The sequence below is a fragment of the Dendrobates tinctorius genome, unplaced genomic scaffold (assembly GCF_039654945.1).
Source record: "Dendrobates tinctorius isolate UK_male_01 unplaced genomic scaffold, ASM3965494v1 ptg000076l, whole genome shotgun sequence".
NCBI classification, from domain to species: domain Eukaryota; kingdom Metazoa; phylum Chordata; class Amphibia; order Anura; family Dendrobatidae; genus Dendrobates; species Dendrobates tinctorius.
Window position 1 is genome coordinate 9550276 of NW_027361744.1, and position 27818 is coordinate 9578093.

The window sequence follows — 27818 nt, forward strand, 5'->3', positions numbered from 1 at the left end:
ATTCAAAACATTCATTATTCAATAGGGCCCAAACTATCAAAAACCAGCGGTTTGAATGAACACATTTCTTGGTAGAATCATGCAGGACTGAAATTTTTGATGTTTTTCTACTCCTCTCATGAGCCCAAACAAGTCTCTAAAAGCATAAGTTTGCAACTACTTTACTTTTGGAGAAAATTCAAAACATTCACTATTCAATAGAGCCCAATAGCAAAAATCAGGTTTTGAATGAAGAATCACATTTCTTGGTAAAATCATGCAGGATTGAAATTTTTGATGGTTTTTTACTCCTCTCAACAGCCCAAACAAGTTTCTAAAAGGATGAGTTTGCAACTACTTTACTTTTGGAGAAAATTCAAAACATTCATTATTCAATAGGGCCCAAACTATCAAAAACCAGCGGTTTCAATGAACACACATTTCTTGGTAGAATCATGCAGGACTGAAATTTTTGATGTTTTTCTACTCCTCTCATGAGCCCAAACAAGTCTCTAAAAGCATGAGTTTGCAACTACTTTACTTTTGGAGAAAATTCAAAACATTCATTATTCAATAGAGCCCAATAGCAAAAACCAGCGTTTTGAATGAAGAATCACATTACTTGGTAGAATCATGCAGGATTGAAATTTTTGATGGTTTTTTACTCCTCTCAACAGCCCAAACAAGTTTCTAAAAGGATGAGTTTGCAACTACTTTACTTTTGGAGAAAATTCAAAACATTCATTATTCAATAGGGCCCAAACTATCAAAAACCAGCGGTTTCAATGAACACACATTTCTTGGTAGAATCATGCAGGACTGAAATTTTTGATGTTTTTCTACTCCTCTCATGAGCCCAAACAAGTCTCTAAAAGCATGAGTTTGCAACTACTTTACTTTTGGAGAAAATTCAAAACATTCATTATTCAATAGAGCCCAATAGCAAAAACCAGCGTTTTGAATGAAGAATCACATTTCTTGGTAGAATCATGCAGGATTGAAATTTTTGATGGTTTTTTACTCCTCTCAACAGCCCAAACAAGTTTCTAAAAGGATGAGTTTGCAACTACTTTACTTTTGGAGAAAATTCAAAACATTCATTATTCAATAGGGCCCAAACTATCAAAAACCAGCGGTTTGAATGAACACATTTCTTGGTAGAATCATGCAGGACTGAAATTTTTGATGTTTTTCTACTCCTCTCATGAGCCCAAACAAGTCTCTAAAAGCATAAGTTTGCAACTACTTTACTTTTGGAGAAAATTCAAAACATTCACTATTCAATAGAGCCCAATAGCAAAAATCAGGTTTTGAATGAAGAATCACATTTCTTGGTAAAATCATGCAGGATTGAAATTTTTGATGGTTTTTTACTCCTCTCAACAGCCCAAACAAGTTTCTAAAAGGATGAGTTTGCAACTACTTTACTTTTGGAGAAAATTCAAAACATTCATTATTCAATAGGGCCCAAACAATCAAAAACCAGCGGTTTCAATGAACACACATTTCTTGGTAGAATCATGCAGGACTGAAATTTTTGATGTTTTTCTACTCCTCTCATGAGCCCAAACAAGTCTCTAAAAGCATGAGTTTGCAACTACTTTACTTTTGGAGAAAATTCAAAACATTCATTATTCAATAGAGCCCAATAGCAAAAACCAGCGTTTTGAATGAAGAATCACATTTCTTGGTAGAATCATGCAGGATTGAAATTTTTGATGGTTTTTTACTCCTCTCAACAGCCCAAACAAGTTTCTAAAAGGATGAGTTTGCAACTACTTTACTTTTGGAGAAAATTCAAAACATTCATTATTCAATAGGGCCCAAACTATCAAAAACCAGCGGTTTCAATGAACACACATTTCTTGGTAGAATCATGCAGGACTGAAATTTTTGATGTTTTTCTACTCCTCTCATGAGCCCAAACAAGTCTCTAAAAGCATGAGTTTGCAACTACTTTACTTTTGGAGAAAATTCAAAACATTCATTATTCAATAGAGCCCAATAGCAAAAACCAGCGTTTTGAATGAAGAATCACATTTCTTGGTAGAATCATGCAGGATTGAAATTTTTGATGGTTTTTTACTCCTCTCAACAGCCCAAACAAGTTTCTAAAAGGATGAGTTTGCAACTACTTTACTTTTGGAGAAAATTCAAAACATTCATTATTCAATAGGGCCCAAACTATCAAAAACCAGCGGTTTGAATGAACACATTTCTTGGTAGAATCATGCAGGACTGAAATTTTTGATGTTTTTCTACTCCTCTCATGAGCCCAAACAAGTCTCTAAAAGCATGAGTTTGCAACTACTTTACTTTTGGAGAAAATTCAAAACATTCACTATTCAATAGAGCCCAATAGCAAAAATCAGGTTTTGAATGAAGAATCACATTTCTTGGTAAAATCATGCAGGATTGAAATTTTTGATGGTTTTTTACTCCTCTCAACAGCCCAAACAAGTTTCTAAAAGGATGAGTTTGCAACTACTTTACTTTTGGAGAAAATTCAAAACATTCATTATTCAATAGGGCCCAAACTATCAAAAACCAGCGGTTTCAATGAACACACATTTCTTGGTAGAATCATGCAGGACTGAAATTTTTGATGTTTTTCTACTCCTCTCATGAGCCCAAACAAGTCTCTAAAAGCATGAGTTTGCAACTACTTTACTTTTGGAGAAAATTCAAAACATTCATTATTCAATAGAGCCCAATAGCAAAAACCAGCGTTTTGAATGAAGAATCACATTTCTTGGTAGAATCATGCAGGATTGAAATTTTTGATGGTTTTTTACTCCTCTCAACAGCCCAAACAAGTTTCTAAAAGGATGAGTTTGCAACTACTTTACTTTTGGAGAAAATTTAAAACATTCATTATTCAATAGGGCCCAAACTATCAAAAACCAGCGGTTTCAATGAACACACATTTCTTGGTAGAATCATGCAGGACTGAAATTTTTGATGTTTTTCTACTCCTCTCATGAGCCCAAACAAGTCTCTAAAAGCATGAGTTTGCAACTACTTTACTTTTGGAGAAAATTCAAAACATTCATTATTCAATAGAGCCCAATAGCAAAAACCAGCGTTTTGAATGAAGAATCACATTTCTTGGTAGAATCATGCAGGATTGAAATTTTTGATGGTTTTTTACTCCTCTCAACAGCCCAAACAAGTTTCTAAAAGGATGAGTTTGCAACTACTTTACTTTTGGAGAAAATTCAAAACATTCATTATTCAATAGGGCCCAAACTATCAAAAACCAGCGGTTTCAATGAACACACATTTCTTGGTAGAATCATGCAGGACTGAAATTTTTGATGTTTTTCTACTCCTCTCATGAGCCCAAACAAGTCTCTAAAAGCATGAGTTTGCAACTACTTTACTTTTGGAGAAAATTCAAAACATTCATTATTCAATAGAGCCCAATAGCAAAAACCAGCGTTTTGAATGAAGAAACACATTTCTTGGTAGAATCATGTAGGATTGAAATTTTTGATGGTTTTTTACTCCTCTCAACAGCCCAAACAAGTTTCTAAAAGGATGAGTTTGCAACTACTTTACTTTTGGAGAAAATTCAAAACATTCATTATTCAATAGGGCCCAAACTATCAAAAACCAGCGGTTTCAATGAACACACATTTCTTGGTAGAATCATGCAGGACTGAAATTTTTGATGTTTTTCTACTCCTCTCATGAGCCCAAACAAGTCTCTAAAAGCATGAGTTTGCAACTACTTTACTTTTGGAGAAAATTCAAAACATTCATTATTCAATAGGGCCCAAACTATCAAAAACCAGCGGTTTGAATGAACACACATTTCTTGGTAGAATCATGCAGGACTGAAATTTTTGATGTTTTTCTACTCCTCTCATGAGCCCAAACAAGTCTCTAAAAGCATGAGTTTGCAACTACTTTACTTTTGGAGAAAATTCAAAACATTCATTATTCAATAGAGCCCAATAGCAAAAACCAGCGTTTTGAATGAAGAATCACATTTCTTGGTAGAATCATGCAGGATTGAAATTTTTGATGGTTTTTTACTCCTCTCAACAGCCCAAACAAGTTTCTAAAAGGATGAGTTTGCAACTACTTTACTTTTGGAGAAAATTCAAAACATTCATTATTCAATAGGGCTCAAACTATCAAAAACCAGCCGTTTCAATGAACACACATGTCTTGGTAGAATCATGCAGGACTGAAATTTTTGATGTTTTTCTACTCATCTCATGAGCCCAAACAAGTCTCTAAAAGCATGAGTTTGCAACTACTTTACTTTTGGAGAAAATTCAAAACATTCATTATTCAATAGAGCCCAATAGCAAAAATCAGGTTTTGAATGAAGAATCACATTTCTTGGTAAAATCATGCAGGAATGAAATTTTTGATGGTTTTTTACTCCTCTCAACAGCCCAAACAAGTTTCTAAAAGGATGAGTTTGCAACTACTTTACTTTTGGAGAAAATTCAAAACATTCATTATTCAATAGGGCCCAAACTATCAAAAACCAGCGGTTTCAATGAACACACATTTCTTGGTAGAATCATGCAGGACTGAAATTTTTGATGTTTTTCTACTCCTCTCATGAGCCCAAACAAGTCTCTAAAAGCATGAGTTTGCAACTACTTTACTTTTGGAGAAAATTCAAAACATTCATTATTCAATAGAGCCCAATAGCAAAAACCAGCGTTTTGAATGAAGAATCACATTTCTTGGTAGAATCATGCAGGATTGAAATTTTTGATGGTTTTTTACTCCTCTCAACAGCCCAAACAAGTTTCTAAAGGGATGAGTTTGCAACTACTTTACTTTTGGAGAAAATTCAAAACATTCATTATTCAATAGGGCCCAAACTATCAAAAACCAGCGGTTTGAATGAACACATTTCTTGGTAGAATCATGCAGGACTGAAATTTTTGATGTTTTTCTACTCCTCTCATGAGCCCAAACAAGTCTCTAAAAGCATAAGTTTGCAACTACTTTACTTTTGGAGAAAATTCAAAACATTCACTATTCAATAGAGCCCAATAGCAAAAATCAGGTTTTGAATGAAGAATCACATTTCTTGGTAAAATCATGCAGGATTGAAATTTTTGATGGTTTTTTACTCCTCTCAACAGCCCAAACAAGTTTCTAAAAGGATGAGTTTGCAACTACTTTACTTTTGGAGAAAATTCAAAACATTCATTATTCAATAGGGCCCAAACTATCAAAAACCAGCGGTTTCAATGAACACACATTTCTTGGTAGAATCATGCAGGACTGAAATTTTTGATGTTTTTCTACTCCTCTCATGAGCCCAAACAAGTCTCTAAAAGCATGAGTTTGCAACTACTTTACTTTTGGAGAAAATTCAAAACATTCATTATTCAATAGAGCCCAATAGCAAAAACCAGCGTTTTGAATGAAGAATCACATTTCTTGGTAGAATCATGCAGGATTGAAATTTTTGATGGTTTTTTACTCCTCTCAACAGCCCAAACAAGTTTCTAAAAGGATGAGTTTGCAACTACTTTACTTTTGGAGAAAATTCAAAACATTCATTATTCAATAGGGCCCAAACTATCAAAAACCAGCGGTTTCAATGAACACACATTTCTTGGTAGAATCATGCAGGACTGAAATTTTTGATGTTTTTCTACTCCTCTCATGAGCCCAAACAAGTCTCTAAAAGCATGAGTTTGCAACTACTTTACTTTTGGAGAAAATTCAAAACATTCATTATTCAATAGAGCCCAATAGCAAAAACCAGCGTTTTGAATGAAGAATCACATTTCTTGGTAGAATCATGCAGGATTGAAATTTTTGATGGTTTTTTACTCCTCTCAACAGCCCAAACAAGTTTCTAAAAGGATGAGTTTGCAACTACTTTACTTTTGGAGAAAATTCAAAACATTCATTATTCAATAGGGCCCAAACTATCAAAAACCAGCGGTTTGAATGAACACATTTCTTGGTAGAATCATGCAGGACTGAAATTTTTGATGTTTTTCTACTCCTCTCATGAGCCCAAACAAGTCTCTAAAAGCATGAGTTTGCAACTACTTTACTTTTGGAGAAAATTCAAAACATTCACTATTCAATAGAGCCCAATAGCAAAAATCAGGTTTTGAATGAAGAATCACATTTCTTGGTAAAATCATGCAGGATTGAAATTTTTGATGGTTTTTTACTCCTCTCAACAGCCCAAACAAGTTTCTAAAAGGATGAGTTTGCAACTACTTTACTTTTGGAGAAAATTCAAAACATTCATTATTCAATAGGGCCCAAACTATCAAAAACCAGCGGTTTCAATGAACACACATTTCTTGGTAGAATCATGCAGGACTGAAATTTTTGATGTTTTTCTACTCCTCTCATGAGCCCAAACAAGTCTCTAAAAGCATGAGTTTGCAACTACTTTACTTTTGGAGAAAATTCAAAACATTCATTATTTAATAGAGCCCAATAGCAAAAACCAGCGTTTTGAATGAAGAATCACATTTCTTGGTAGAATCATGCAGGATTGAAATTTTTGATGGTTTTTTACTCCTCTCAACAGCCCAAACAAGTTTCTAAAAGGATGAGTTTGCAACTACTTTACTTTTGGAGAAAATTCAAAACATTCATTATTCAATAGGGCCCAAACTATCAAAAACCAGCGGTTTCAATGAACACACATTTCTTGGTAGAATCATGCAGGACTGAAATTTTTTATGTTTTTCTACTCCTCTCATGAGCCCAAACAAGTCTCTAAAAGCATGAGTTTGCAACTACTTTACTTTTGGAGAAAATTCAAAACATTCATTATTCAATAGAGCCCAATAGCAAAAACCAGCGTTTTGAATGAAGAAACACATTTCTTGGTAGAATCATGCAGGATTGAAATTTTTGATGTTTTTTTACTCCTCTCAACAGCCCAAACAAGTTTCTAAAAGGATGAGTTTGCAACTACTTTACTTTTGGAGAAAATTCAAAACATTCATTATTCAATAGGGCCCAAACTATCAAAAACCAGCGGTTTCAATGAACACACATTTCTTGGTAGAATCATGCAGGACTGAAATTTTTGATGTTTTTCTACTCCTCTCATGAGCCCAAACAAGTCTATAAAAGCATGAGTTTGCAACTACTTTACTTTTGGAGAAAATTCAAAACATTCATTATTCAATAGGGCCCAAACTATCAAAAACCAGCGGTTTGAATGAACACACATTTCTTGGTAGAATCATGCAGGACTGAAATTTTTGATGTTTTTCTACTCCTCTCATGAGCCCAAACAAGTCTCTAAAAGCATGAGTTTGCAACAACTTTACTTTTGGAGAAAATTCAAAACATTCACTATTCAATAGAGCCCAATAGCAAAAATCAGGTTTTGAATGAAGAATCACATTTCTTGGTAAAATCATGCAGGATTGAAATTTTTGATGGTTTTTTACTCCTCTCAACAGCCCAAACAAGTTCCTAAAAGGATGAGTTTGCAACTACTTTTCTTTTGGAGAAAATTCAAAACATTCATTATTCAATAGGGCCCAAACTATCAAAAACCAGCGGTTTCAATGAACACACATTTCTTGGTAGAATCATGCAGGACTGAAATTTTTGATGTTTTTCTACTCCTCTCATGAGCCCAAACAAGTCTCTAAAAGCATGAGTTTGCAACTACTTTACTTTTGGAGAAAATTCAAAACATTCATTATTCAATAGAGCCCAATAGCAAAAACCAGCGTTTTGAATGAAGAATCACATTTCTTGGTAGAATCATGCAGGATTGAAATTTTTGATGGTTTTTTACTCCTCTCAACAGCCCAAACAAGTTTCTAAAAGGATGAGTTTGCAACTACTTTACTTTTGGAGAAAATTCAAAACATTCATTATTCAATAGGGCCCAAACTATCAAAAACCAGCGGTTTCAATGAACACACATTTCTTGGTAGAATCATGCAGGACTGAAATTTTTGATGTTTTTCTATTCCTCTCATGAGCCCAAACAAGTCTCTAAAAGCATGAGTTTGCAACTACTTTACTTTTGGAGAAAATTCAAAACATTCATTATTCAATAGGGCCCAAACTATCAAAAACCAGCGGTTTGAATGAACACACATTTCTTGGTAGAATCATGCAGGACTGAAATTTTTGATGTTTTTCTACTCCTCTCATGAGCCCAAACAAGTCTCTAAAAGCATGAGTTTGCAACTACTTTACTTTTGGAGAAAATTCAAAACATTCATTATTCAATAGAGCCCAATAGCAAAAACCAGCGTTTTGAATGAAGAATCACATTTCTTGGTAGAATCATGCAGGATTGAAATTTTTGATGGTTTTTTACTCCTCTCAACAGCCCAAACAAGTTTCTAAAAGGATGAGTTTGCAACTACTTTACTTTTGGAGAAAATTCAAAACATTCATTATTCAATAGGGCCCAAACTATCAAAAACCAGCGGTTTCAATGAACACACATTTCTTGGTAGAATCATGCAGGACTGAAATTTTTGATGTTTTTCTACTCCTCTCATGAGCCCAAACAAGTCTCTAAAAGCATGAGTTTGCAACTACTTTACTTTTGGAGAAAATTCAAAACATTCATTATTTAATAGAGCCCAATAGCAAAAACCAGCGTTTTGAATGAAGAATCACATTTCTTGGTAGAATCATGCAGGATTGAAATTTTTGATGGTTTTTTACTCCTCTCAACAGCCCAAACAAGTTTCTAAAAGGATGAGTTTGCAACTACTTTACTTTTGGAGAAAATTCAAAACATTCATTATTCAATAGGGCCCAAACTATCAAAAACCAGCGGTTTCAATGAACACACATTTCTTGGTAGAATCATGCAGGATTGAAATTTTTGATGGTTTTTTACTCCTCTCAACAGCCCAAACAAGTTTCTAAAAGGATGAGTTTGCAACTACTTTACTTTTGGAGAAAATTCTAAACATTCATTATTCAATAGGGCCCAAACTATCAAAAACCAGCGGTTTCAATGAACACACATTTCTTGGTAGATTCATGCAGGACTGAAATTTTTGATGTTTTTCTACTCCTCTCATGAGCCCAAACAAGTCTCTAAAAGCATGAGTTTGCAACTACTTTACTTTTGGAGAAAATTCAAAACATTCATTATTCAATAGAGCCCAATAGCAAAAACCAGCGTTTTGAATGAAGAATCACATTTCTTGGTAGAATCATGCAGGATTGAAATTTTTGATGGTTTTTTACTCCTCTCAACAGCCCAAACAAGTTTCTAAAAGGATGAGTTTGCAACTACTTTACTTTTGGAGAAAATTCAAAACATTCATTATTCAATAGGGCCCAAACTATCAAAAACCAGCGGTTTCAATGAACACACATTTCTTGGTAGAATCATGCAGGACTGAGATTTTTGATGTTTTTCTACTCCTCTCATGAGCCCAAACAAGTCTCTAAAAGCATGAGTTTGCAACTACTTTACTTTTGGAGAAAATTCAAAACATTCATTATTTAATAGAGCCCAATAGCAAAAACCAGCGTTTTGAATGAAGAATCACATTTCTTGGTAGAATCATGCAGGATTGAAATTTTTGATGGTTTTTTCTCCTCTCAACAGCCCAAACAAGTTTCTAAAAGGATGAGTTTGCAACTACTTTACTTTTGGAGAAAATTCAAAACATTCATTATTCAATAGGGCCCAAACTATCAAAAACCAGCGGTTTCAATGAACACACATTTCTTGGTAGAATCATGCAGGACTGAAATTTTTGATGTTTTTCTACTCCTCTCATGAGCCCAAACAAGTCTCTAAAAGCATGAGTTTGCAACTACTTTACTTTTGGAGAAAATTCAAAACATTCATTATTCAATAGAGCCCAATAGCAAAAACCAGCGTTTTGAATGAAGAATCACATTTCTTGGTAGAATCATGCAGGATTGAAATTTTTGATGGTTTTTTACTCCTCTCAACAGCCCAAACAAGTTTCTAAAAGGATGAGTTTGCAACTACTTTACTTTTGGAGAAAATTCAAAACATTCATTATTCAATAGGGCCCAAACTATCAAAAACCAGCGGTTTCAATGAACACACATTTCTTGGTAGAATCATGCAGGACTGAAATTTTTGATGTTTTTCTACTCCTCTCATGAGCCCAAACAAGTCTCTAAAAGCATGAGTTTGCAACTACTTTACTTTTGGAGAAAATTCAAAACATTCATTATTCAATAGAGCCCAATAGCAAAAACCAGCGTTTTGAATGAAGAAACACATTTCTTGGTAGAATCATGCAGGATTGAAATTTTTGATGGTTTTTTACTCCTCTCAACAGCCCAAACAAGTTTCTAAAAGGATGAGTTTGCAACTACTTTACTTTTGGAGAAAATTCAAAACATTCATTATTCAATAGGGCCCAAACTATCAAAAACCAGCGGTTTCAATGAACACACATTTCTTGGTAGAATCATGCAGGACTGAAATTTTTGATGTTTTTCTACTCCTCTCATGAGCCCAAACAAGTCTCTAAAAGCATGAGTTTGCAACTACTTTACTTTTGGAGAAAATTCAAAACATTCATTATTCAATAGGGCCCAAACTATCAAAAACCAGCGGTTTGAATGAACACACATTTCTTGGTAGAATCATGCAGGACTGAAATTTTTTATGTTTTTCTACTCCTCTCATGAGCCCAAACAAGTCTCTAAAAGCATGAGTTTGCAACAACTTTACTTTTGGAGAAAATTCAAAACATTCACTATTCAATAGAGCCCAATAGCAAAAATCAGGTTTTGAATGAAGAATCACATTTCTTGGTAAAATCATGCAGGATTGAAATTTTTGATGGTTTTTTACTCCTCTCAACAGCCCAAACAAGTTCCTAAAAGGATGAGTTTGCAACTACTTTTCTTTTGGAGAAAATTCAAAACATTCATTATTCAATAGGGCCCAAACTATCAAAAACCAGCGGTTTCAATGAACACACATTTCTTGGTAGAATCATGCAGGACTGAAATTTTTGATGTTTTTCTACTCCTCTCATGAGCCCAAACAAGTCTCTAAAAGCATGAGTTTGCAACTACTTTACTTTTGGAGAAAATTCAAAACATTCATTATTCAATAGGGCCCAAACTATCAAAAACCAGCGGTTTGAATGAACACACATTTCTTGGTAGAATCATGCAGGACTGAAATTTTTGATGTTTTTCTACTCCTCTCATGAGCCCAAACAAGTCTCTAAAAGCATGAGTTTGCAACTACTTTACTTTTGGAGAAAATTCAAAACATTCATTATTCAATAGAGCCCAATAGCAAAAACCAGCGTTTTGAATGAAGAATCACATTTCTTGGTAGAATCATGCAGGATTGAAATTTTTGATGGTTTTTTACTCCTCTCAACAGCCCAAACAAGTTTCTAAAAGAGTGAGTTTGCAACTACTTTACTTTTGGAGAAAATTCAAAACATTCATTATTCAATAGGGCCCAAACTATCAAAAACCAGCGGTTTCAATGAACACACATTTCTTGGTAGAATCATGGAGGACTGAAATTTTTGATGTTTTTCTACTCCTCTCATGAGCCCAAACAAGTCTCTAAAAGCATGAGTTTGCAACTACTTTACTTTTGGAGAAAATTCAAAACATTCATTATTCAATAGAGCCCAATAGCAAAAACCAGCGTTTTGAATGAAGAAACACATTTCTTGGTAGAATCATGCAGGATTGAAATTTTTGATGGTTTTTTACTCCTCTCAACAGCCCAAACAAGTTTCTAAAAGGATGAGTTTGCAACTACTTTACTTTTGGAGAAAATTCAAAACATTCATTATTCAATAGGGCCCAAACTATCAAAAACCAGCGGTTTCAATGAACACACATTTCTTGGTAGAATCATGCAGGACTGAAATTTTTGATGTTTTTCTACTCCTCTCATGAGCCCAAACAAGTCTCTAAAAGCATGAGTTTGCAACTACTTTACTTTTGGAGAAAATTCAAAACATTCATTATTCAATAGAGCCCAATAGCAAAAACCAGCGTTTTGAATGAAGAATCACATTTCTTGGTAGAATCATGCAGGATTGAAATTTTTGATGGTTTTTTACTCCTCTCAACAGCCCAAACAAGTTTCTAAAAGGATGAGTTTGCAACTACTTTACTTTTGGAGAAAATTCAAAACATTCATTATTCAATAGGGCCCAAACTATCAAAAACCAGCGGTTTCAATGAACACACATTTCTTGGTAGAATCATGCAGGACTGAAATTTTTGATGTTTTTCTACTCCTCTCATGAGCCCAAACAAGTCTCTAAAAGCATGAGTTTGCAACTACTTTACTTTTGGAGAAAATTCAAAACATTCATTATTCAATAGAGCCCAATAGCAAAAACCAGCGTTTTGAATGAAGAATCACATTTCTTGGTAGAATCATGCAGGATTGAAATTTTTGATGTTTTTTTACGCCTCTCAACAGCCCAAACAAGTTTCTAAAAGGATGAGTTTGCAACTACTTTACTTTTGGAGAAAATTCAAAACATTCATTATTCAATAGGGACCAAACTATCAAAAACCAGCGGTTTCAATGAACACACATTTCTTGGTAGAATCATGCAGGACTGAAATTTTTGATGTTTTTCTACTCCTCTCATGAGCCCAAACAAGTCTCTAAAAGCATGAGTTTGCAACTACTTTACTTTTGGAGAAAATTCAAAACATTCATTATTCAATAGGGCCCAAACTATCAAAAACCAGCGGTTTGAATGAACACACATTTCTTGGTAGAATCATGCAGGACTGAAATTTTTGATGTTTTTCTACTCCTCTCATGAGCCCAAACAAGTCTCTAAAAGCATGAGTTTGCAACTACTTTACTTTTGGAGAAAATTCAAAACATTTGGCTCACAAGCGACCTCACACACACGAGTGAGGTAAACATGGATTGCCTTTTGAAATCTCTTGACACTAAGTTGGGAGAATTGTCAAAAACCCCAGCCACTTGGTTGGGAAGAATAGTACTATATAAAATGTTCTGCCTCCCAAAGGTGTTGTTTTTGTATAGGAATGTTCCTCTGCCTTTATCAATGCAACACATACAAAAATTAACTCATCAAATGAACAGATTTATTTGGAATAATAAAAAGCCTAGAGTAAAGAAACACACACTACTCAAATCTAGAGAAAATGGGGGGATAGCCCTTCCAGACTTAGAGGCATATTACTTTGCCACCACAACTGAATTGACAAAAATGTGGCTCACAGAACAGACAGAATTGGGATGGCCAAAAATTGAAAGAGATTTAATGCCTAATAAAGAACCGACACTTTATGTTTCCTATTTTCTTCTGCACAGAGGAGAGATTGGAGACATAGAAAACCCAATACTCAGAGCCTCTGTGCAGAGTTGGTCACATATGTGCAGGAGAAGGTTTAATGTCTCCCCTGTTTCAACCAAAAGACTGAGACTTCACTTTTTGGCACCTGTCAAGGTTTCTCTGAGACCCATGTTTGATAATTGGAAAACATTCCCCATTGCTTATGTGGATGATTTACTGGACAATAATAAAGTCATGCCTTTTGAGTTGGTCAAGGCTAAATTTAAAATCCCTAATACGGAATATATGAAATACCTCATACTCAAAGAGGAATATAATAAATTTAAGAGATACTTCTGCAAGATAGTTTTGGTCAACCATACCATTTATAATTTCCTAACCAGCACAACCCCCAGGCACAAGAGCTCTCTTAAACCCCTGTATAACTTCCTGACCGGCAAACACACCTTCTCTAAGGGTGGATGCTTTGAAAAATGGGAGACTACTCTGCAGAAGCAGATTTATGCCCCACAGTGGACATTATCTTTTAAAACTGCAGTGAGGTCTACAAATTGCATGAACATTCTGGAAACACATTACAAACTAGTCCACAGATATTACTTGACTCCAAACAGGATCAAACATTTTGGGGAAGGGGGATCTGATCTGTGTTGGCGGGAATGCGGATCTCAGGCTGACTTACTCCATATTTTCTGGGGATGCCCGGTACTGAAACCATACTGGCTTAAGGTCTCCAATTTGATTTCGATCATATGCAACTGGCGTGTTCAGTTGCACCCTGCCTTGGCCTTACTACTTATAGATATTTGCAGATTCAAAACAACAAAGTATTTGGTTGCCCACATTCTCATGTCTGCAATATACCTTATAGCGAAAGGTTGGAACAATAAGCAACCTCCGAACATTGCCACATTGATCATGTTGGTGGACAAACATTGTGTTTATGAAAAAATTCATTACATCAACAATATGTCAATAAAGTTATTTGACGACAGATGGCATAGATGGTTGAAACTCAAATCTAAGATAGAAGAAGAATTTATATCTTGATATCTTGATTTTTGCTCTTTTTGTGTGCCAAAATTTCACATATATTTGGTGTTTGCCTGTGCTGTTGCAACTGTTTTTCAAATCTATTTCAATTAATGTTAATTGTACATACTTTAAATGATGATATGATGTTCAGATACCATATGATGATGTCCTGATGTACATTATCTTGACTCTATTCGAACATGATATATATGAGGTATGTTTATACATTTCTATTATTTTGAAAACTCAATAAAAATATTGTTTAAGAAAATTCAAAACATTCATGAAATGATGCGTGGAGTGAAGTGAGCAAGCTATTTTTCCATCTCCCTGGCGAGCATCGCCCACCTGTCTGCTGAGGCTCCCTCAGCAGACTGAAGCTGACTACTACTGCGCAGCTGCTACAGACTGTGGGCTGCCCATTGTGACACGTGGTCCCATTGTGACACGTGGTCCCATTGTTCCAGGAATAGAACACATCCAAGCATTGTGTTCTATGAATAGCATGATTCCTATCACAGTGTTCCATGGATGGAACACATCCTATTTACTGCAGGCAAGCAGCGCATCTAGCTGCTGCTGCTGCTGCTGCTGCTACAAGCCACTAGAATACCGTCTGTCAGACAGGTGGACGTAGGCCGAACATTCAAATAACTCGCCAGATAAATCGTTGCTTTTCCATTTAATTCATATATGAAGTAATTCAAAATTGAACAGTAAATTTCAAAGTTGGAAGGCCACAAGAGGGGGACAATGTTTCAAAAATGAAACGACATATCATTGCATGAGGGATGTGGTAAGAATTGAATGCTTGAATTAAGACTGGGGAAGTACTGAGGGGAAGGGGCTGCAGGCCTTGTAGCAGGTGGGTGTGCAGAAATGTAGCTATCCAAAGCCAAACACATTACTGAAGCTTGTCACACCTGTACCTACCAAGCAGCAAAGGCCAAGATAGATCGTTATTTTACTGACAGATTGAATACAGTGCAATGCCTCCCATATAGAGGTGAATAAGAGTAGTAGAAGTAGTAGTAGAAGAGTTGGTCAAGTTAAATCAAGGCTAAGGAATTGGAAATGTGCAACTTGGACCAAGAAAAACTAATTACAGAGCAACGACATTTGAAAAAAGCATTCAAATCATGCTTTGAAAACACTACTTGTGTATCCCGATTTGAATTCAATCTGTCTTTGGAAACCGCTTAAGAGAGTGAGTGCACCATTCTCAGAGGAACTGCAGATACTGAAATGATGCGTGGAGTGAAGTGAGCAAGCTCTTTTTCCATCTCCCTGGCGAGCATCGCCCACCTGTCTGCTGAGGCTCCCTCAGCAGACTGAAGCTGACTACTACTGCGCAGCTGCTACAGACTGTGGGCTGCCCATTGTGACACGTGGTCCCATTGTGACACGTGGTCCCATTGTTCCAGGAATAGAACACATCCAAGCATTGTGTTCTATGAATGGCATGATTCCTATCACAGTGTTCCATGGATGGAACACATCCTATTTACTGCAGGCAAGCAGCGCACCTAGCTGCTGCTGCTTCAAGCCACTAGAATACCGTCTGTCAGACAGGTGGACGTAGGCCGAACATTCAAATAACTCGCCAGATAAATCGTTGCTTTTCCATTTAATTCATATATGAATTAATTCAAAATTGAACAGTAAATTTCAAAGTTGGAAGGCCACAAGAGGGGGACAATGTTTCAAAAATGAAACGACATATCATTGCATGAGGGATGTGGTAGGAATTGAATGCTTGAATTAAGACTGGGGAAGTACTGAGGGGAAGGGGCGGAGGCCTTGTAGCAGGTGGGTGTGCAGAAATGTAGCTATCCAAAGCCAAACACATTACTGCAGCTTGTCACACCTGTACCTACCAAGCAGCAAAGGCCAAGATAGATCGTTATTTTACTGACAGATTGAATACAGTGCAATGCCTCCCATATAGAGGTGAATAAGAGTAGTAGTAGTAGTAGTAGTAGTAGAAGAGTTGGTCACGTTAAATCAAGGCTAAGGAATTGGAAATGTGCAACTTGGACCAAGAAAAACTAATTACAGAGCAACGACATTTGAAAAAAGCATTCAAATCATGCTTTGAAAACACTACTTGTCTATCCCGATTTCAATTCAATCTGTCTTTGGAAACCGCTTAAGAGAGTGAGTGCACCATTCTCAGAGGAACTGCAGATACTGAAATGATGCGTGGAGTGAAGTGAGCAAGCTATTTTTCCATCTCCCTGGCGAGCATCGCCCACCTGTCTGCTGAGGCTCCCTCAGCAGACTGAAGCTGACTACTACTGCGCAGCTGCTACAGAATGTGGGCTGCCCATTGTGACACGTGGTCCCATTGTGACACGTGGTCCCATTGTTCCAGGAATAGAACACATCCAAGCATTGTGTTCTATGAATGGCATGATTCCTATCACAGTGTTCCATTGATGGAACACATCCTATTTACTACAGGCAAGCAGCGCACCTGGCTGCTGCTGCTGCTGCTGCTACAAGCCACTAGAATACCGTCTGTCAGACAGGTGGACGTAGGCCGAACATTCAAATAACTCGCCAGATAAATCGTTGCTTTTCCATTTAATTCATATATGAATTAATTCAAAATTGAACAGTAAATTTCAAAGTTGGAAGGCCACAAGAGGGGGACAATGTTTCAAAAATGAAACGACATATCATTGCATGAGGGATGTGGTAGGAATTGAATGCTTGAATTAAGACTGGGGAAGTACTGAGGGGAAGGGGCTGCAGGCCTTGTAGCAGGTGGGTGTGCAGAAATGTAGCTATCCAAAGCCAAACACATTACTGCAGCTTGTCACACCTGTACCTACCAAGCAGCAAAGGCCAAGATAGATCGTTATTTTACTGACAGATTGAATACAGTGCAATGCCTTCCATATAGAGGTTAATAAGAGTAGTAGTAGTAGTAGTAGTAGAAGAGTTGGTCAAGTTAAATCAAGGCTAAGGAATTGGAAATGTGCAACTTGGACCAAGAAAAACTAATTACAGAGCAACGACATTTGAAAAAAGCATTCAAATCATGCTTTGAAAACACTACTTGTCTATCCCAATTTCAATTCAATCTGTCTTTGGAAACCGCTTAAGAGAGTGAGTGCACCATTCTCAGAGGAACTGCAGATACTGAAATGATGCGTGGAGTGAAGTGAGCAAGCTATTTTTCCATCTCCCTGGCGAGCATCGCCCACCTGTCTGCTGAGGCTCCCTCAGCAGACTGAAGCTGACTACTACTGGCAGCTGCTACAGACTGTGGGCTGCCCATTGTGACACGTGGTCCCATTGTGACACGTGGTCCCATTGTTCCAGGAATAGAACACATCCAAGCATTGTGTTCTATGAATGGCATGATTCCTATCACAGTGTTCCATGGATGGAACACATCCTATTTACTGCAGGCAAGCAGCGCACCTAGCTGCTGCTGCTGCTGCTGCTGCTACAAGCCACTAGAATACCGTCTGTCAGACAGGTGGACGTAGGCCGAACATTCAAATAACTCGCCAGATAAATCGTTGCTTTTCCATTTAATTCATATATGAATTAATTCAAAATTGAACAGTAAATTTCAAAGTTGGAAGGCCACAAGAGGGGGACAATGTTTCAAAAATGAAACGACATATCATTGCATGAAGGATGTGGTAGGAATTGAATGCTTGAATTAAGACTGGGGAAGTACTGAGGGGAAGGGGCTGCAGGCCTTGTAGCAGGTGGGTGTGCAGAAATGTAGCTATCCAAAGCCAAACACATTACCGCAGCTTGTCATACCTGTACCTACCAAGCAGCAAAGGCCAAGATAGATTGTTATTTTACTGACAGATTGAATACAGTGCAATGCCACCCATATAGAGGTGAATAAGAGTAGTAGTAGTAGAAGAGTTGGTCAAGTTAAATCAAGGCTAAGGAATTGGAAATGTGCAACTTAGACCAAGAAAAACTAATTACAGAGCAACGACATTTGAAAAAAGCATTCAAATCATGCTTTGAAAACACTACTTGTGTATCCCGATTTCAATTCAATCTGTCTTTGGAAACCGCTTAAGAGATTGAGTGCACCATTCTCAGAGGAACTGCAGATACTGAAATGATGCATGGAGTGAAGTGAGCAAGCTATTTTTCCATCTCCCTGGCGAGCATCGCCCACCTGTCTGCTGAGGCTCCCTCAGCAGACTGAAGCTGACTACTACTGCGCAGCTGCTACAGACTGTGGGCTGCCCATTGTGACACGTGGTCCCATTGTGACACGTGGTCCCATTGTTCCAGGAATAGAACACATCCAAGCATTGTGTTCTATGACTGGCATGATTCCTATCACAGTGTTCCATGGATGGAACACATCCTATTTACTGCAGGCAAGCAGCGCACCTAGCTGCTGCTGCTGCTACAAGCCACTAGAATACCCTCTGTCAGACAGGTGGACGTAGGCCGAACATTCAAATAACTCGCCAGATAAATCGTTGCTTTTCCATTTAATTCATATATGAATTAATTCAAAATTGAACAGGAAATTTCAAAGTTGGAAGGCCACAAGAGGGGGACAATGTTTCAAAAATGAAACGACATATCATTGCATGAGGGATGTGGTAGGAATTGAATGCTTGAATTAAGACTGGGGAAGTACTGAGGGGAAGGGGCTGCAGGCCTTGTAGCAGGTGGGTGTGCAGAAATGTAGCTATCCAAAGCCAAACACATTACCGCAGCTTGTCACACCTGTACCTACCAAGCAGCAAAGGCCAAGATAGATCGTTATTTTACTGACAAATTGAATACAGTGCAATGCCTCCCATATAGAGGTGAATAAGAATAGTAGTAGTAGTAGTAGTAGTAGAAGAGTTGGTCAAGTTAAATCAAGGCTAAGGAATTGGAAATGTGCAACTTGGACCAAGAAAAACTAATTACAGAGCAACGACATTTGAAAAAAGCATTCAAATCATGCTTTGAAAACACTACTTGTGTATCCCAATTTCAATTCAATCTGTCTTTGGAAACCGCTTAAGATAGTGAGTGCACCATTCTCAGAGGAACTGCAGATACTGAAATGATGCGTGGAGTGAAGTGAGCAAGCTATTTTTCCATCTCCCTGGCGAGCATCGCCCACCTGTCTGCTGAGGCTCCCTCAGCAGACTGAAGCTGACTACTACTGCGCAGCTGCTACAGACTGTGGGCTGCCCATTGTGACACGTGGTCCCATTGTGACACGTGGTCCCATTGTTCCAGGAATAGAACACATCCAAGCATTGTGTTCTATGAATGGCATGATTCCTATCACAGTGTTCCATGGATGGAACACATCCTATTTACTGCAGGCAAGCAGCGCACCTAGCTGCTGCTGCTGCTGCTGCTGCTGCTACAAGCCACTAGAATACCGTCTTGTCAGACAGGTGGACGTAGGCCGAACATTCAAATAACTCGCCAGATAAATCGTTGCTTTTCCATTTAATTCATATATGAATTAATTCAAAATTGAACAGTAAATTTCAAAGTTGGAAGGCCACAAGAGGGGGACAATGTTTCAAAAATGAAACGACATATCATTGCATGAGGGATGTGGTAGGAATTGAATGCTTGAATTAAGACTGGGGAAGTACTGAGGGGAAGGGGCTGCAGGCCTTGTAGCAGGTGGGTGTGCAGAAATGTAGCTATCCAAAGCCAAACACATTACTGCAGCTTGTCACACCTGTACCTACCAAGCAGCAAAGGCCAAGATAGATCGTCATTTTACTGACAGATTGAATACAGTGCAATGCCACCCATATAGAGGTGAATAAGAGTAGTAGTAGTAGTAGTAGTAGTAGAAAAGTTGGTCAAGTTAAATCAAGGCTAAGGAATTGGAAATGTGCAACTTGGACCAAGAAAAACTAATTACAGAGCAACGACATTTGAAAAAAGCATTCAAATCTTGCTTTGAAAACACTACTTGTCTATCCCAATTTCAATTCAATCTGTCTTTGGAAACCGCTTAAGAGAGTGAGTGCACCATTCTCAGAGGAACTGCAGATACTGAAATGATGCGTGGAGTGAAGTGAGCAAGCTATTTTTCCATCTCCCTGGCGAGCATCGCCCACCTGTCTGCTGAGGCTCCCTCAGCAGACTGAAGCTGACTACTACTGCGCAGCTGCTACAGACTGTGGGCTGCCCATTGTGACACGTGGTCCCATTGTGACACGTGGTCCCATTGTTCCAGGAATAGAACACATCCAAGCATTGTGTTCTATGAATGGCATGATTCCTATCACAGTGTTCCATGGATGGAACACATCCTATTTACTGCAGGCAAGCAGCGCACCTAGCTGCTGCTGCTGCTGCTGCTACAAGCCACTAGAATACCCTCTGTCAGACAGGTGGACGTAGGCCGAACATTCAAATAACTCGCCAGATAAATCGTTGCTTTTCCATTTAATTCATATATGAATTAATTCAAAATTGAACAGGAAATTTCAAAGTTGGAAGGCCACAAGAGGGGGACAATGTTTCAAAAATGAAACGACATATCATTGCATGAGGGATGTGGTAGGAATTGAATGCTTGAATTAAGACTGGGGAAGTACTGAGGGGAAGGGGCTGCAGGGCTTGTAGCAGGTGGGTGTGCAGAAATGTAGCTATCCAAAGCCAAACACATTACTGCAGCTTGTCACACCTGTACCTACCAAGCAGCAAAGGCCAAGATAGATCGTTATTTTACTGACAGATTGAATACAGTGCAATGCCTCCCATATAGAGGTGAATAAGAGTAGTAGTAGTAGTAGTAGTAGTAGTAGTAGTAGTAGTAGTAGTAGTAGTAGTAGTAGAAGAGTTGGTCAAGTTAAATCAAGGCTAAGGAATTGGAAATGTGCAACTTGGACCAAGAAAAACTAATTACAGAGCAACGACATTTGAAAAAAGCATTCAAATCATGCTTTGAAAACACTACTTGTGTATCCCGATTTCAATTCAATCTGTCTTTGGAAACCGCTTAAGAGAGTGAGTGCACCATTCTCAGAGGAACTGCAGATACTGAAATGATGCGTGGAGTGAAGTGAGCAAGCTATTTTTCCATCTCCCTGGCGAGCATCGCCCACCTGTCTGCTGAGGCTCCCTCAGCAGACTGAAGCTGACTACTACTGCGCAGCTGCTACAGACTGTGGGCTGCCCATTGTGACACGTGGTCCCATTGTGACACGTGGTCCCATTGTTCCAGGAATAGAACACATCCAAGAATTGTGTTCTATGAATGGCATGATTCATATCACAGTGTTCCATGGATGGAACACATCCTATTTACTGCAGGCAAGCAGCGCACCTAGCTGTTGCTGCTACAAGCCACTAGAATACCGTCTGTCAGACAGGTGGACGTAGGCCGAACATTCAAATAACTAGCCAGATAAATCGTTGCTTTTCCATTTAATTCATATATGAATTAATTCAAAATTGAACAGTAAATTTCAAAGTTGGAAGGCCACAAGAGGGGTACAATGTTTCAAAAACGAAACGACATATCATTGCAAGAGGGATGTAGTAGGAATTGAATGCTTGAATTAAGACTGGGGAAGTACTGAGGGGAAGGGGCTGCAGGCCTTGTAGCAGGTGGGAGTGCAGAAATGTAGCTATCCAAAGCCAAACACATTACTGCAGCTTGTCACACCTGTACCTACCAAGCAGCAAAGGCCAAGATAGATCATTATTTAACTGACAGATTGAATACAGTGCAATGCCTCCCATATAGAGGTGAATAAGAGTAGTAGTAGTAGAAGTAGTAGTAGTAGAAGAGTTGGTCAAGTTAAATCAAGGCTAAGGAATTGGAAATGTGCAACTTGGACCAAGAAAAACTAATTACAGAGCAACGACATTTGAAAAAAGCATTCAAATCATGCTTTGAAAACACTACTTGTGTATCCCGATTTCAATTCAATCTGTCTTTGGAAACTGCTTAAGAGAGTGAGTGCACCATTCTCAGAGGAACTGCAGATACTGAAATGATGCGTGGAGTGAAGTGAGCAAGCTATTTTTCCATCTCCCTGGCGAGCATCGCCCACCTGTATGCTGAGGCTCCCTCAGCAGACTGAAGCTGACTACTACTGCGCAGCTGCTACAGACTGTGGGCGACCCATTGTGACACGTGGTCCCATTGTGACACGTGGTCCCATTGTTCCAGGAATAGAACACATCCAAGCATTGTGTTCTATGAATGGCATGATTCCTATCACAGTGTTCCATGGATGGAACACATCCTATTTACTGCAGGCAAGCAGCGTACCTAGCTGCTGCTGCTGCTGCTGCTGCTACAAGCCACTAGAATACCGTCTGTCAGACAGGTGGACGTAGGCCGAACATTCAAATAACTCGCCAGATAAATCGTTGCTTTTCCATTTAATTCATATATGAATTAATTCAAAATTGAACAGTAAATTTCAAAGTTGGAAGGCCACAAGAGGGGGACAATGTTTCAAAAATGAAACGACATATCATTGCATGAGGGATGTGGTAGGAATTGAATGCTTGAATTAAGACTGGGGAAGTACTGAGGGGAAGGGGCTGGAGGCCTTGTAGCAGGTGGGTGTGCAGAAATGTAGCTATCCAAAGCCAAACACATTACCGCAGCTTGTCACACCTGTACCTACCAAGCAGCAAAGGCCAAGATAGATCGTTATTTTACTGACAAATTGAATACAGTGCAATGCCTCCCATATAGAGGTGAATAAGAATAGTAGTAGTAGTAGTAGTAGTAGAAGAGTTGGTCAAGTTAAATCAAGGCTAAGGAATTGGAAATGTGCAACTTGGACCAAGAAAAACTAATTACAGAGCAACGACATTTGAAAAAAGCATTCAAATCATGCTTTGAAAACACTACTTGTGTATCCCAATGTCAATTCAATCTGTCTTTGGAAACCGCTTAAGAGAGTGAGTGCACCATTCTCAGAGGAACTGCAGATACTGAAATGATGCATGGAGTGAAGTGAGCAAGCTATTTTTCCATCTCCCTGGCGAGCATCGCCCACCTGTCTGCTGAGGCTCCCTCAGCAGACTGAAGCTGACTACTACTGCGCAGCTGCTACAGACTGTGGGCTGCCCATTGTGACACGTGGTCCCATTGTGACACGTGGTCCCATTGTTCCAGGAATAGAACACATCCAAGCATTGTGTTCTATGAATGGCATGATTCCTATCACAGTGTTCCATGGATGGAACACATCCTATTTACTGCAGGCAAGCAGCGCACCTAGCTGCTGCTGCTGCTGCTGCTGCTGCTACAAGCCACTAGAATACCGTCTTGTCAGACAGGTGGACGTAGGCCGAACATTCAAATAACTCGCCAGATAAATCGTTGCTTTTCCATTTAATTCATATATGAATTAATTCAAAATTGAACAGTAAATTTCAAAGTTGGAAGGCCACAAGAGGTAGACAATGTTTCAAAAATGAAACGACATATCATTGCATGAGGGATGTGGTAGGAATTGAATGCTTGAATTAAGACTGGGGAAGTACTGAGGGGAAGGGGCTGCAGGCCTTGTAGCAGGTGGGTGTGCAGAAATGTAGCTATCCAAAGCCAAACACATTACTGCAGCTTGTCACACCTGTACCTACCAAGCAGCAAAGGCCAAGATAGATCGTTATTTTACTGACAGATTGAATACAGTGCAATGCCTCCCATATAGAGGTGAATAAGAGTAGTAGTAGTAGTAGAAAAGTTGGTCAAGTTAAATCAAGGCTAAGGAATTGGAAATGTGCAACTTGGACCAAGAAAAACTAATTACAGAGCAACGACATTTGAAAAAAGCATTCAAATCTTGCTTTGAAAACACTACTTGTCTATCCCAATTTCAATTCAATCTGTCTTTGGAAACCGCTTAAGAGAGTGAGTGCACCATTCTCAGAGGAACTGCAGATACTGAAATGATGCGTGGAGTGAAGTGAGCAAGCTATTTTTCCATCTCCCTGGCGAGCATCGCCCACCTGTCTGCTGAGGCTCCCTCAGCAGACTGAAGCTAACTACTACTGCGCAGCTGCTACAGACTGTGGGCTGCCCATTGTGACACGTGGTCCCATTGTGACACGTGGTCCCATTGTTCCAGGAATAGAACACATCCAAGCATTGTGTTCTATGAATGGCATGATTCCTATCACAGTGTTCCATGGATGGAACACATCCTATTTACTGCAGGCAAGCAGCGCACCTAGCTGCTGCTGCTGCTGCTGCTACAAGCCACTAGAATACCGTCTGTCAGACAGGTGGACGTAGGCCGAACATTCAAATAACTCGCCAGATAAATCGTTGCTTTTCCATTTAATTCATATATGAATTAATTCAAAATTGAACAGTAAATTTCAAAGTTGGAAGGCCACAAGAGGGGGACAATGTTTCAAAAATGAAACGACATATCATTGCATGAGGGATGTGGTAGGAATTGAATGCTTGAATTAAGACTGGGGAAGTACTGAGGGGAAGGGGCTGCAGGCCTTGTAGCAGGTGGGTGTGCAGAAATGTAGCTATCCAAAGCCAAACACATTACTGCAGCTTGTCACACCTGTACCTACCAAGCAGCAAAGGCCAAGATAGATCGTTATTTTACTGACAGATTGAATACAGTGCAATGCCTCCCATATAGAGGTGAATAAGAGTAGTAGTAGTAGTAGTAGTAGTAGTAGAAGAGTTGGTCAAGTTAAATCAAGGCTAAGGAATTGGAAATGTGCAACTTGGACCATGAAAAACTAATTACAGAGCAACGACATTTGAAAAAAGCATTCAAATCATGCTTTGAAAACACTACTTGTCTATCCCAATTTCAATTCAATCTGTCTTTGGAAACCGCTTAAGAGAGTGAGTGCACCATTCTCAGAGGAGCTGCAGATACTGAAATGATGCGTGGAGTGAAGTGAGCAAGCTATTTTTCCATCTCCCTGGCGAGCATCGCCCACCTGTCTGCTGAGGCTCCCTCAGCAGACTGAAGCTGACTACTACTGCGCAGCTGCTGCAGACTGTGGGCTGCCCATTGTGACACGTGGTCCCATTGTGACACGTGGTCCCATTGTTCCAGGAATAGAACACATCCAAGCATTGTGTTCTATGAATGGCATGATTCCTATCACAGTGTTCCATGGATGGAACACATCCTATTTACTGCAGGCAAGCAGCGCACCTAGCTGCTGCTGCTGCTGCTGCTACAAGCCACTAGAATACTGTCTGTCAGACAGGTGGACGTAGGCCGAACATTCAAATAACTCGCCAGATAAATCGTTGCTTTTCCATTTAATTCATATATGAATTAATTCAAAATTGAACAGTAAATTTCAAAGTTGGAAGGCCACAAGAGGGGGACAATGTTTCAAAAATGAAACGACATATCATTGCATGAGGGATGTGGTAGGAATTGAATGCTTGAATTAAGACTGGGGAAGTACTGAGGGGAAGGGGCTGCAGGCCTTGTAGCAGGTGGGTGTGCAGAAATGTAGCTATCCAAAGCCAAACACATTACCGCAGCTTGTCATACCTGTACCTACCAAGCAGCAAAGCCAAGATAGATCGTTATTTTACTGACAGATTGAATACAGTGCAATGCTTCCCATATAGAGGTGAATAAGAGGAGTAGTAGTAGTAGTAGTAGTAGTAGTAGTAGAAGAGTTGGTCAAGTTAAATCAAGGCTAAGGAATTGGAAATGTGCAACTTGGACCAAGAAAAACTAATTACAGAGCAACGACATTTGAAAAAAGCATTCAAATCATGCTTTGAAAACACTACTTGTGTATCCCAATTTCAATTCAATATGTCTTTGGAAACCGCTTAAGAGATTGAGTGCACCATTCTCAGAGGAACTGCAGATACTGAAATGATGCGTGGAGTGAAGTGAGCAAGCTATTTTTCCATCTCCCTGGCGAGCATCGCCCACCTGTCTGCTGAGGCTCCCTCAGCAGACTGAAGCTGACTACTACTGCGCAGCTGCTACAGACTGTGGGCTGCCCATTGTGACACGTGGTCCCATTGTGACACGTGGTCCCATTGTTCCAGGAATAGAACACATCCAAGCATTGTGTTCTATGAATGGCATGATTCCTATCACAGTGTTCCATGGATGGAACACATCCTATTTACTGCAGGCAAGCAGCGCACATAGCTGCTGCTGCTTCTACAAGCCACTAGAATACCGTCTGTCAGACAGGTGGACGTAGGCCGAACATTCAAATAACTCGCCAGATAAATCGTTGCTTTTCCATTTAATTCATATATGAATTAATTCAAAATTGAACAGTAAATTTCAAAGTTGGAAGGCCACAAGAGGGGGACAATGTTTCAAAAATGAAATGACATATCATTGCATGAGGGATGTGGTAGGAATTGAATGCTTGAATTAAGACTGGGGAAGTACTGAGGGGAAGGGGCTGCAGGCCTTGTAGCAGGTGGGTGTGCAGAAATGTAACTATCCAAAGCCAAACACATTACTGCAGCTTGTCACACCTGTACCTACCAAGCAGCAAAGGCCAAGATAGATCGTTATTTTACTGACAGATTGAATACAGTGCAATGCCTCCCATATAGAGGTGAATAAGAGTAGTAGTAGTAGTAGTAGTAGTAGCAGTAGTAGTAGTAGTAGAAGAGTTGGCCAAGTTAAATCAAGGCTAAGGAATTGGAAATGTGCAACTTGGACCAAGAAAAACTAATTACAGAGCAACGACATTTGAAAAAAGCTTTCAAATCATGCTTTGAAAACACTACTTGTGTATCCCATTTTCAATTCAGTCTGTCTTTGGAAACCACTTAAGAGAGTGAGTGCACCATTCTCAGAGGAACTGCAGATACTGAAATGATGCGTGGAGTGAAGTGAGCAAGCTATTTTTCCATCTCCCTGGCGAGCATCGCCCACCTGTCTGCTGAGGCTCCCTCAGCAAACTGAAGCTGACTACTACTGCGCAGCTGCTACAGACTGTGGGCTGCCCATTGTGACACGTGGTCCCATTGTGAAACGTGGTCCCATTGTTCCAGGAATAGAACACATCCAAGCATTGTGTTCAATGAATGGCATGATTCCTCTCACAGTGTTCCATGGATGGAACACATCCTATTTACTGCAGGCAAGCAGCGCACCTAGCTGCTGCTGCTGCTGCTACAAGCCACTAGAATACCGTCTGTCAGACAGGTGGACGTAGGCCGAACATTCAAATAACTCGCCAGATAAATCGTTGCTTTTCCATTTAATTCATATATGAATTAATTCAAAATTGAACAGTAAATTTCAAAGTTGGAAGGCCACAAGAGGGGGACAATGTTTCAAAAATGAAACGACATATCATTGCATGAGGGATGTGGTAGGAATTGAATGCTTGAATTAAGACTGGGGAAGTACTGAGGGGAAGGGGCTGCAGGCCTTGTAGCAGGTGGGTGTGCAGAAATGTAGCTATCCAAAGCCAAACACATTACTGCAGCTTGTCACACCTGTACCTACCAAGCAGCAAAGGCCAAGATAGATCGTTATTTTACTGACAGATTGAATACAGTGCAATGCCTCCCATATAGAGGTGAATAAGAGTAGTAGTAGTAGTAGTAGT